At 35.7% G+C, this 11241-nt stretch overlaps 1 protein-coding gene across 1 annotated transcript in view; it reads right to left on the reverse strand.

The window, feature by feature from the left end:
• LOC6046762 (myb-like protein Q) overlaps positions 1-2487 on the reverse strand; it is a 169293-nt gene extending 166806 nt beyond the window's left edge. Inside the window, exon 1 of the mRNA XM_038252339.1 lies at positions 1249-2487. The gene's annotated coding sequence lies outside the window, so the exon portion shown is untranslated. The remainder of the gene's footprint in view (positions 1-1248) is intronic.
• Positions 2488-11241: the final 8754 nt, after the last annotated feature.

Genomic DNA, 11241 nt, shown 5'->3' on the forward strand with positions numbered 1-11241 from the left:
TCATCATCCCGGTACGAGAATCGAACTCACGACCTCTGGATTGGAAACCCAGCACGCCGCTAGTCGAAACCCATCCCCTACCGGTCAGTATTCCCAGTGAGCATATTTACTCTTTTAAGGGATCTGACTTTGCCGAGCCAGACAGGAATCGAACCCATCACCTTCCGCTTACAAGGCGAAACCCGTAACCTCACGGCCACGGAAGCTCGGCTATTGATCATTGTTATGGTCAGTGTATTGTCACGATTTCGCGGACAGCGTGAAATTCATGAAATTCCACTGTTTCCACCAAATCCCGTGAAATTCAAGGATGTTTGGAAATAAATTTATAAAAATAACAAATTTTGGCTGATTGAAGCGTGACGTACTTTATGGATGGAGCCTAACTACACAAAAAAAATCTGTTTCAGTTCTGAATAATCGTATAAAGCTTAAACCTGTAAGCTCAGTTGAAATGCTGTCAAACTTATGGAAAATTGAACGATCTTTCTGGTAGAAATATAAAGATTTTCGAATATTTAATAGATGAGCATTGGGGTGACAATACAAAACGACATTAGGAATATCCCCTGACTCAATTATTTCCTTAAGCAAAAATAAGTAACTTTGCCAACTTTGAACCAAATCGGTTAAGGTTTAAGGGTCCCGATAGATCGTTGAAGTTTTTATGAGAAAAATCACAAAAAATGTATGAGGAAAAACATCGATTCAGAACTAGGCTAGCAGGTGGCGCAGGTATTACCCAAAATGTAGGAAATTCAATTCAAGGATCAAGGCACTGAGTAAGTTTTCTGGTCGAATAATTATTAAAAATATAAATGAATTTCCTTAAATGTAAATTTTGAGGATTAAATTCATTTTGAAACTTTACACAGTAAAAAAATGTGTAAATTTGGAAGGTGTAATTTTGGAAGGTTTAATGTTACCTCTTTCATGATGTAATTTTACCTCAATTTCGACTGAAAATGCGACATTACACAAGAATATTGGTAAAATTACACATTTTTTCTGACATAAAAGATGTACCCCTTTCCAGATGTAATATTACCATGATTTTTTTCTGTGTATGAAAATAAAAGTTGTGATATTTATGTTAATATTCACTTAAATAAGTTTGGATACAGTTTTAGACAGCAAGTTATCACAAGTTTATAAACAAAATAAACTGTTTAAAACCAATGTCAACCTCCGATGATTCTGTAATTAATAATTCTTTGCTAAATTGATATCACCAAAAGCACACCTTACCTTTTTATTTCCGTTGCCCATGAGGAGCGTCGTCGTGGTGCATTGGTGCACGGACGCTAAAGTTGCGATGATCTCGTCCTCCTTGTTTTCCGCGACGCTGATCTCCGATTTCCTTGCCGATCGTTAAGCTTTATCAAAACACCACAACTTTGTCTCTATCCAGGACGTGGCCGTTTCCGAGTTTCATGGCTCACGGTTGCTTAACCTGCTTCTTCTCAACCGTTTTATTTTGTTTATTTTTGTTCCGAGGGTTTAAAAGGGTTAAGGACGATTGGGTTTTCTGTGACACTTTTTGGACGGCCCCAAAATAAATTATTTTTTGTTTCCGGCTTCAGGCGCCTCCCTCGTTCGTTGGCAATTTTGCGTGTCCCAAGCGGCTCAATTCCTAAACGTAATATTTGCAAGTCAAAATAAATTTAGAGAAAATAAAAGCGGAGAGACCTTCTTTCCGGCTGATTACCCCGACCAATCGATTATACAATTTTGCGAAACTCCCAATACAAAAATATAGCGCCGCCGTCGTCGCGTCGCAGTCACAGAAATGCGGTAATTCGGTTGTGTCACTTTTTCCGGCACTCGGCCAGTGGCACTGCTGCTGTGTTTTTTTTTTCGATGTTTCTTCACACATTCACTCTTCTCTTCATTTGCTTCTCCTCTCTGACTTTGCTGCTCCAACTTTGCTACTCCAGTGCTCCACTTTCGATTTCAAATTGATTTGCTTACACCGCTCGTTTCTTCTCTTTCTTTTGATTTGAAAAAAAAATGAAATAAAAAAGAGTTATCACCTTCAACTATTTTTTCTTCTCTGATTTCTCCCTCTTCATCACAAACTCCCTTTCGATCATTCATTCACTTGCGACGAAACGTGGTCACTTTTCATGCTGATTTTTTTTTTCGTCATAAATTTTGCGTGTTGGACATGTGAATATGCGAAAATTATGCTTGGCTGCTGCTGCTGCTGGCTGTTACATGTCCCGGATCGTGACAATTTGGCGGAGGTTTCGCTGTGTGTGCTCTGTGATCAGTTTAACAGGGTAATTACTTCGGTTTCAGGACGGGTTTTCAGGTCCGGGGAGGTAGTTTATGAGCTTATTTTTAAAAAGTGTATCATTTTCGTGTGACGCACGACCGTGTAATAAGAGGCAGTTTTGAGAAGAAATTGGAGAATTGTATGTTTCGATGATTGAGTTTGCGATTCGATTTGGACAATCAGGAGCCAATTCAGATTTTGCAATTGAGACATTCACAAAGGCTATTAATTATTGCAGGGCAATCAATTTAATTATAAGCAAAATTAAGAATGATTGAGCATGAATAAGTTATGACGTTTGAAATAACTAGGATTGAGATAGAATCAAAGCAAAAGGAAGAAAAATAATAATAAAAATTAAACATCTGAAAAATTCTTCAATGAAATCCTCTATAAAATTGGAAACAATAGTGAAGAGTAAGAACATATGAATAACAATAACTTAAAGGTCCTTAAAAAACTCTAGAAATTAAAAAAAAGCGGAAGCTAGGCTATGAAAAGTTTTTGTCTGCCAGCATTTGAGAACGATGGGGGCTTTTAAAAAATCTAATTTCTCGCGAAATTCAACAATTACGTAACTGTAAAAAATAATCAAAATTTCAACAAGTTAAACAAAGAAGTATGCCATTTGATTGAAAATGCAAAAACAAATTTGAGAATTAAAATAATTTTATTAGCTTTTCCTTGAATTTTTTAACATACTTTCTTATTTTTCTGAATAAATTTGGGGGGAGACAAAAACATACCGAAGTAAGTAATAGTAAATTCCAAGTCATTTTTGAAAGAATTAAATTGAGAGAACAAATTTTGGAAAGGAAATACGTTAAAAAAAGACAAAAGATGTTAAATTACCACACATGACAAAATCAAGACATAAAGGTAGAAGGCATGGTATAAAGTTAATAAAACAAATACCGTAAAACGGGGTGACTTTGATAGCCGGGGTGACTTTGATAGGTTTGCGATTTTTCCGCAAAATGAAGAGTACAATTAAAATACGTAAGGAATGGTTTAGAAACATACTGACCGTGGTAGAGAAGTGTTCAAAGTATCTCAAGAAGAACTTTTCATAAAATTTTAACAAGTTTAAATAGTTAGTAAACTATAGTTAAGAAAATGTTGATGAAAGTCATTATTTTAAACTTCTTGAAGTGTCATGATTTTCTCAATGAACATGATTTTTAATCGGAAAACGGAATGCATTTTCGGATTCTTTGGACAATTTTCCACTAGGAGAAGGTTAAAAAAATTTGTAAAAATAATTAATATGTGTTTTTGAAACACAATTATAAAAAACTCTCTTAATTTATAAGCAATTTATAGGCAACAAATTTCATCTAAAATGTGAAAACTTGTGATTCGTGCTTCAAATTCTGTCAAAAATGCAAAATAAATCGATAATTTTATGAACAAAACCAGTTTTAACAAATTTTAGGCGAAATTTCGACTTTTTAACAATTTTACATTAAATTTACATGTATTTTGCTTAAAAGCTTATACACTTAGTTAACTAAATATAAACATTGTTCTTTTTTTTTTTTTTCTTAAAAACTATATCAACTACTTTAGTGATGGTACATTTAGGGTACAAATAAAGTTTGAACATCTTAAATATGATTTTAACAAGAAAAACTATGACTATCAAAGTCACCCCGGAATTAAAACTAAGAATTTTTAACGTAACTATTTTTTTAAACATTATTGAAAAAAATTTATTCCGAAATAGTGCATGGACTTTGTGTAGTCTACCCCAGTACATGTTTTAAAAATAACAATCTTGAGAAAAACCTTACCTGTTGAAAAATATGCTAAAAACAAATTGAAATCCTATAAAAGTCACCCCGGTTTACGGTACGAAAAAGTAAATGATAAACGAAAACCAAATCAGTCAAACAATTTAGAACTTGAAAACAGTAATCTGACTGGTTCAAATAGAGAAGAAAAGAAAAGAATAGAAAAAAATGAAAAGAAAAGAAAAGAAAAAAATGAAAAGAAAAGAATAGAAAAGAAAAAAAAAAGAAAAGAAAAGAAAAGAAACGAAAAGAAAAGAAAAGAACTACGAACATAGTTTAAGGAAAAAAGTTACATAGTGTAAATAAATAAAAATCGCAAAAAAATGAATTAAAATCAGATAGCATAAATTATTCATCTATACACATGACACATAAAAATATAAAAAGGCACTTACAAAATAAAACCCTAATGAAAGAGAAGCAATAAATAATTAGTAAAATAATCAATATTTAAAAAAATCCATCAAAAATTAAACGATTTAAATAATTTGAATCATGAATTCAAAAATCAAATCAAATTAATCGCTCTACAGCATTGCATTGGCGTTCTCGATTGCGAGATTCCTACTCGAAACTAGATGTCCGAAGGCTTGATTGTTGAGGCAATTGCAAACCTCTTTTTACACCTTAGCTTCCATCCACCCCGGGATTCGAACTGACGACCTTTGGATTGTTAGTCCAACTGCCTACCAGCGACTCCACCGAGGCAGGACACAGGGAGATGACTCCTACACCTGGATTGAGCTAACGACCTTACCCTTTTGGTTAGACTGGGACCAACATTTACTTCCCCGTCCAACGGAAGGCGTGATCAGATAAATCTCGTCTTGAATGCCACCGGGACCTTCTGGGATCGAGTTCCGGGCAGTTATTTTGTATAATGTAAAAACAAATTTCATTTGGAATGATTAATTAAAAAAATAAAGAAATAAAGAAAAACAACACTTGTTATTGAGATCCTTGTAACTACAGTCGACTTTCTGGTAGTCAATATCCAAGGGACCGTCGAGGAAGAGAATCATCAGTTTACAGAACGATGCAAAATGAAGACTCGATTGAAAATATTTTTTTCTTGATACCCAGCTATGTGAGAGAATCATGGCAACGTCCATCAAACAAAAACAAACTAATATCAAACACCCTTCAAAGCTTCGTTTCGTCAAGAAAAAGTGAAATTATTGACAACCGGAAGAGATTTTTAAAGCAAACAGAATCCAAGGGACCGTCGAGGAAGAGATCCTTCAAGCAAGGGTAAATATCGAGGAATGAAGATAATTGAAGTATGCAGATTGAAGGGACTGACTGAATTCATCGATAGATGGAGAATTATTGATATCGAGAAGATCGACAGCCAGAGAGTCGACTGTATTTTGAAAATAATTTTCAATTGCCAAATATTTCTAAAATAATATGACAAAATAAATCTCTCATAAAGTCCCTGCTTTCATTCGACCTTCAAACCGCGTCACACTAATCCGTACACCACCGTCCCGCTCCGTACCAACCAGCAGCCTAGACCTGCTCAAGGAAGTCAACACTAGCTGGATTGCTACAGACCAGAGCAAAGCAACAAAAAAAACCCTTCACCGTGGTTTCGCTAGGCTTTGTCACCAATTTCGCACCATTACTTGTGGTGCCTCTGACTTGGCAACAACCACCTCCAATCCTGTCGGTTCAAAAACGGTCCAAGACCTCGGGCAACCTCCCCCTCCTGCTCCCAATCGATTGGCCTCGACATATTTTGCCGAACCCCTCCCAAACCGAGGGAGGGGTCAGAACAGCCGAGCCAACTTTGCTCTCGTTGACTTGGTTCAGTAATGGACTTCGGAGGAAGAAGTGGAACGAAAATAAGGCAAAGACAAAGAAGCCAGGCTTTCAATTAACGTCGTCCGGTCACGCCAAAACCAGAACACGCGTCTTGGCCGGAGTCTCGACCAGGGTGATCGATTTAACGTGTGTTCAAGGAAATTTTTAGTGGCGAAATTGTGCGGTGTCCCTTTGAACGATTCGAAGGTCGTAGAAGGCGGACAAGTTGTGGGAAAACAACTTTTTCATCGGGTTCGTTGCTTGCCGCTTGAAGTCTCTTGTGAGTTTTTTTTCCTTTCAAAATGTTTTGACTGTATTACAAATCGAACTTCAACTACATCGCGTGCTTAAAATAGCTCTATTTGATCTGTGTACTGCTAATTGTTTGTCCAACATTTCATTCCGGTCCACCTCCAACGGACACAGCTCCAACCAACCAGCAATCATTCTCCAAACCTCCAAGTTCTGTAAATTCCACCACCGCCACTAGGCTAATTGAACGCGGCCCGAGTCAAATGTCACAAACCGGAATTCAAAGTGACTGTCAAGGCTCCCACCCGTAGAGAGCTCAATTACCCGACAAAACACATTGTAATTGCTGCCATGCGCCACGATTCAACTCCAAGTGCAACGATCACCGCGCGCACACATTCTTAAAACAAATAGTTAATGCCCCGTTATAATTGTTACAACTCGAGCTTGATTCCTTTGGGCTTGGAAAATCGCGCGCCACGTGATTATATCACCCTTCAATTAGGCTTTGGGCTTGACATTAGTTGGGCTAGGGGGGAGGGACCTATTTCTGAACAAGTCCAGAATCTTATCAAAGCTAAATTTAAATTTTAAAAAATGTGAATAAAAAAGCTTTCACTATTTCTTTTATCATTAAGAGCTTGGATGCTAAGCTATCCTTGAGCTGTACTACCACAGAGTAAAAGTGCCCAGGCCTACTGCGTTGCCTGAACCGCAGAGGGAATTCTGTAAATGGATCACATTTCACAGAATCTACAGAGGAGGAAGGATGCGTGGACATACCGTACCAAACGCAACACACATCCAAACGAAATTGCTCTGAATTTGGCGAAGATCTAAACCGACTTGATCAATCTTCAAGATCATGTGAAAATCAAAAGAATTTCATTTGTTCTGTCATTAGGCCAAGAATAGACCTTCATTTTCTACAAGACCTTCAAACTGTATTCCAGTTTTAACTCGTCCCCCAACTCACATGTCACCCATGACTTGTGGCCCTTTTTGCTTCACTTCACTCCTCCAAAGATCCGCGTGCGCCATAGTTAAACGAAGCGCTCGCACCTAATGTCAAAGCAATTAACCAAAAGCCGACACGGGTGTGTGCGCGCCACACGTTTCAAGTCCCCGGGACGTCACCTCGTGGTTTTAATTGTTGTGTTCAGCTGCAACACTTCACCGCCCAGAGGTCCCCTTTCCCCTTAAGGGGTCTCAACGCAGTCAGGAGTGATGGTCAGTGAGCTGTTGAAATAAATCAATCTCGGCATGACGCGTAGACCGGCCCGGGACAGCTGGAGTCCATTCGGCTTAGAAGGTTAAGGGGAGCGATCTATTAAAGTTGTGACTTGATGGAAATTAGAATTTGATAGCGGCGGGGTGGCTTAGGTGGCTGGGCCACATCATGTGATGATAGATTGCACACATTGATGGTGATGGCCAGGGGTGAATTAAAGGTTAATGGAACGCGCTAAAATTAATTTATTACACCCAAAACTGGCAGCGCTAGTCCGAGAGAATGATGGTCTCGAGTCGAGAGAATAGTGGTACCATTCACGGACGCAGAGAACACAGCTCGAGATGGGCGATAGAACTATTCTCTCGAGGTTCATTTGCAAAAAAAGTTCACCCGTCAAACAAAAAACCAAAAGTGTCGACAACGGGAATCGAACCAGAGACCTTTGACAAACCAATCCAATGACTTAGCTGCCTCGGCCACCACAGCTTGGTGACCATGGAGAAGTCAGAAGTCGATGTATGACACTTGTTGGAGATTTATTGATTCAACTAACGAATGAACTCATTTGTTATGATGGTGTGAGTTGGTACCATTATTCTATCGATTTTGGCACTGAGCAATCAATAAATTTTGAGAGAACGATTATCTCGATTCTGAATTTTGGGTGTAGCTCTGAAAACAATCTTAACAAGATTATATTTTTTTGAAGTACACAGCAAAAAATCCAATTGTAAAATCGCAAGCAAAAGCATGCACATCACCTTCGTCAAAAAAGACACTTAATATTACACGCTGCATGTACAATTTTGGTAAACACAAAAAAAAGTTGCAACCGACGGGATTCAAACCCAGCACCAACAGTAAGGACTGGCGCCTTAGCCCACTCGGCCATCAGACCGATGAAAAATGAAAAGGATAAAAGTATAAATGAGCTTGGCATTTCGGTCAAGTAGGTTTCCCATACTGATGAGCTACATATTTCAGGGTGTAATATTACACAGAATTTCATGAAATATTGCAAAATTTATATTACACCCAGGCATTTTACACGCAGATGGATTACTACTTTATTTGCTGTGTATCTACTGTTACTTTTCTTTTAAATCTGAACGGTTCTTGTTTGGCAATATGTAAATCAAACTTCATGGCTAAGAAATTGCTATTTCGACAACATTGAAAAAACCGATCGATTCACTGAACAACAAGTTAATAGATTTTCATAAAAAAAAAAAACGGAATCGACGTAACACCTTATAATGTGGCCCTCTTAAACCTTGCGGTTTCGTCAACGGTTCCACAGGTGTGTATCGTTCTTTTTGCGACAAGACTCCGCCTCCCGGGTCTCCTAAGTGGGGAAGTATGGCACGGGGAGAGGGCACCGAATACCTATATTTACACTTAGAATTTTTGCGTCCGCCTCGGGATTCGAACCAGCGACCTCTGGATTGTGAGTCCAGTGCGCGGTCCGATTGATCCACACAGGCAGACACTATAGATTTTCATAAGGTCGATGCAAATATTTTTCAAAGTTTTTGTCCCTCGGTTGTTTAGCAATCATTAGTTTTAAAAAAATGTATCGAAAAAAAACTTTTTGCGATATTAAACATCGATTTTTTTTTCAAAAGTTCAAGAGATGTTTAAATTAACCCAAACATGCTAAAAATGATTTTTTGCAATTCCGACGTGAAACTACTTACTTTTCCTGTCATTCTTGAACGACGAAATAGCCTACTTTTCTGTACCAAAAATAACAGAATCCAATAGCAACACTTTTCAAAATAAATGCTGAAAAGTTCTACTTTTCAGCACTCAACTTTTCAGCACTTGTTTCGAAAAGTAACAATTTTCAACATTTTTTTTGATTTAAACGATTTATTGACAAAAAACATGAAAATTTGACATAAAATTTCACTCAGTGTGTGTTTTTGGAATTGCAAAAAATGTTGTATGGAACTCGTTGCAAAACTTGATTTTTTCAGCACTCTTCGTATTTATCCAACTCGGTGAACCTCGTTGGATAAATGTACGACTCGTGCTGAAAAAATCCTCTTTTTGCAACTTGTTGCATAAACTACTATTTATGTTAAACGCAGGGGAATGTACTTAAAATCAATTTCAGTTGATTGCACTTCGATTTCTAAAGAAATTTTGAAGTTTTATGAAAAAAAATTTTGCCCCCTAATTTTTCGGCCCAACTATGAAGGGAGGGGGGGGGGGGGGGGTTGGTATGACAAAGACTTTAGATTAAATTTGAACCAGCCTAAACGGAATTTATATTATTTATTGAATATGATAATCAAGGTTGTTAACGATAAAATTATCGAGGCACGATAACGATCGTCATATCGTTATCGTTGGAACGATAACAATAATCTATTGTTATCGTTGCTAACAAAATTCTAATCTGATGAACTAAATATGTACTTTAAATTGTTCACAAAATACCGTATTTTTCGAAAATACTCAAATTTTTCAAATATGCAGTATGGGTATCGTGAAATTTTGTTTGCTCTTTCACATTGAAAGAGTTTTATTAAATACTAAAATTTTTCACAAATTACCGTATTTTTTTCGAAAATACTCAAATTTTCCAAACATGCAATATGGGTATAAATCGAAGCGAAATTTTGATTGATTTGTCACACTTACAGAGTTTTTTAATACTAAAATTTTCATAAAATACCTTTTTTTCGAAAGTAGTCAAATTTTCATAATTTGCACTTTATTTCAGATTTTTATTGTAACATATAAATAAAAAATAAAAAAAAACATTTTCGAAAAAAAAACATTTTTTTCAAATTTGCAATATGAGTATCTAACGAAGTGAAATATTGTTCACTTTTTCAACTTTTAATATTTTTGTTTTTTGTAAAACATTCAAATTTTCTTAAAATACCGTACTTTTTGAAAAATACTCAATAAAATTTAATTTGCAATATGGGTATCAAACGACGCAAAATTTTGTATGAAGCATACAAAATTTGAATGTATGTTTGAAGCATGCAAAATTTCGCCTGGTTTGGTAGCCATATTGCAAATTTTAAAAAATGGTACTTTGGAAAAATATGGTAATTCGTGATTTTTTTTTTTTGTATTTTCCAAAAAAAAACTCCAACAAATAGAAAAGGCAAACCGAATTTCAAATCGTTTCAAAACCCATTTTGCAAATTATAAAAAAATAGTATTTTCGAAAAAATACTGTATTTTGTGAAAATTTTAGTATTTTACAAAAATACTTTTAAAATGTTTTTAAACCATACAAAATTCTGCTTCAACTGCTATCCATATTGCAAATTATTTAATTTTTTAGTATTTTCGAAAAAAATACGGTATTTTGTTAACAATTTTGAGTATATATTTATACTTTGAGTCTTACTACATTTTATAAAAATATATTTTAAGTGAAAGCATTGAACATCTATGGTATGGTTTAATTAATAGATTTTAGAAAGATTTTAAAAATTAGTTATCGTTATCGCCGATAGAATTATCGAAATAACGATAACGAAATAACGATTATCGTTATTGTCCTGACGATATTAATAACCATTATCGTTATCGTCAGACGATATTATTATCGACGAAGTTGTGATCGATAAACAACTTTACTAACAATGTTTTTTGTCATTCTGGTCATGTCTGTAACATAATCACCTATAGCTTTATACATAGACCAATTCTTTTTTTATTTATTGATATGAAACTGCATGCTATAAAATATACCTTTAACAATACAATTTTGCATGACTACATATTCCTAACTGCACCTCAATTAAGGTGATCCTACTAATTATTCCAAGTAAGATGTCCTATAAAATCCGTAAAATTCACCAATTAAAATTAATTGCCATTTCCATTAGCAAAATTCAACTCTTTCT

Source organism: Culex quinquefasciatus, chromosome 2 (genome assembly GCF_015732765.1).
Source record: "Culex quinquefasciatus strain JHB chromosome 2, VPISU_Cqui_1.0_pri_paternal, whole genome shotgun sequence".
NCBI lineage: Eukaryota > Metazoa > Arthropoda > Insecta > Diptera > Culicidae > Culex > Culex quinquefasciatus.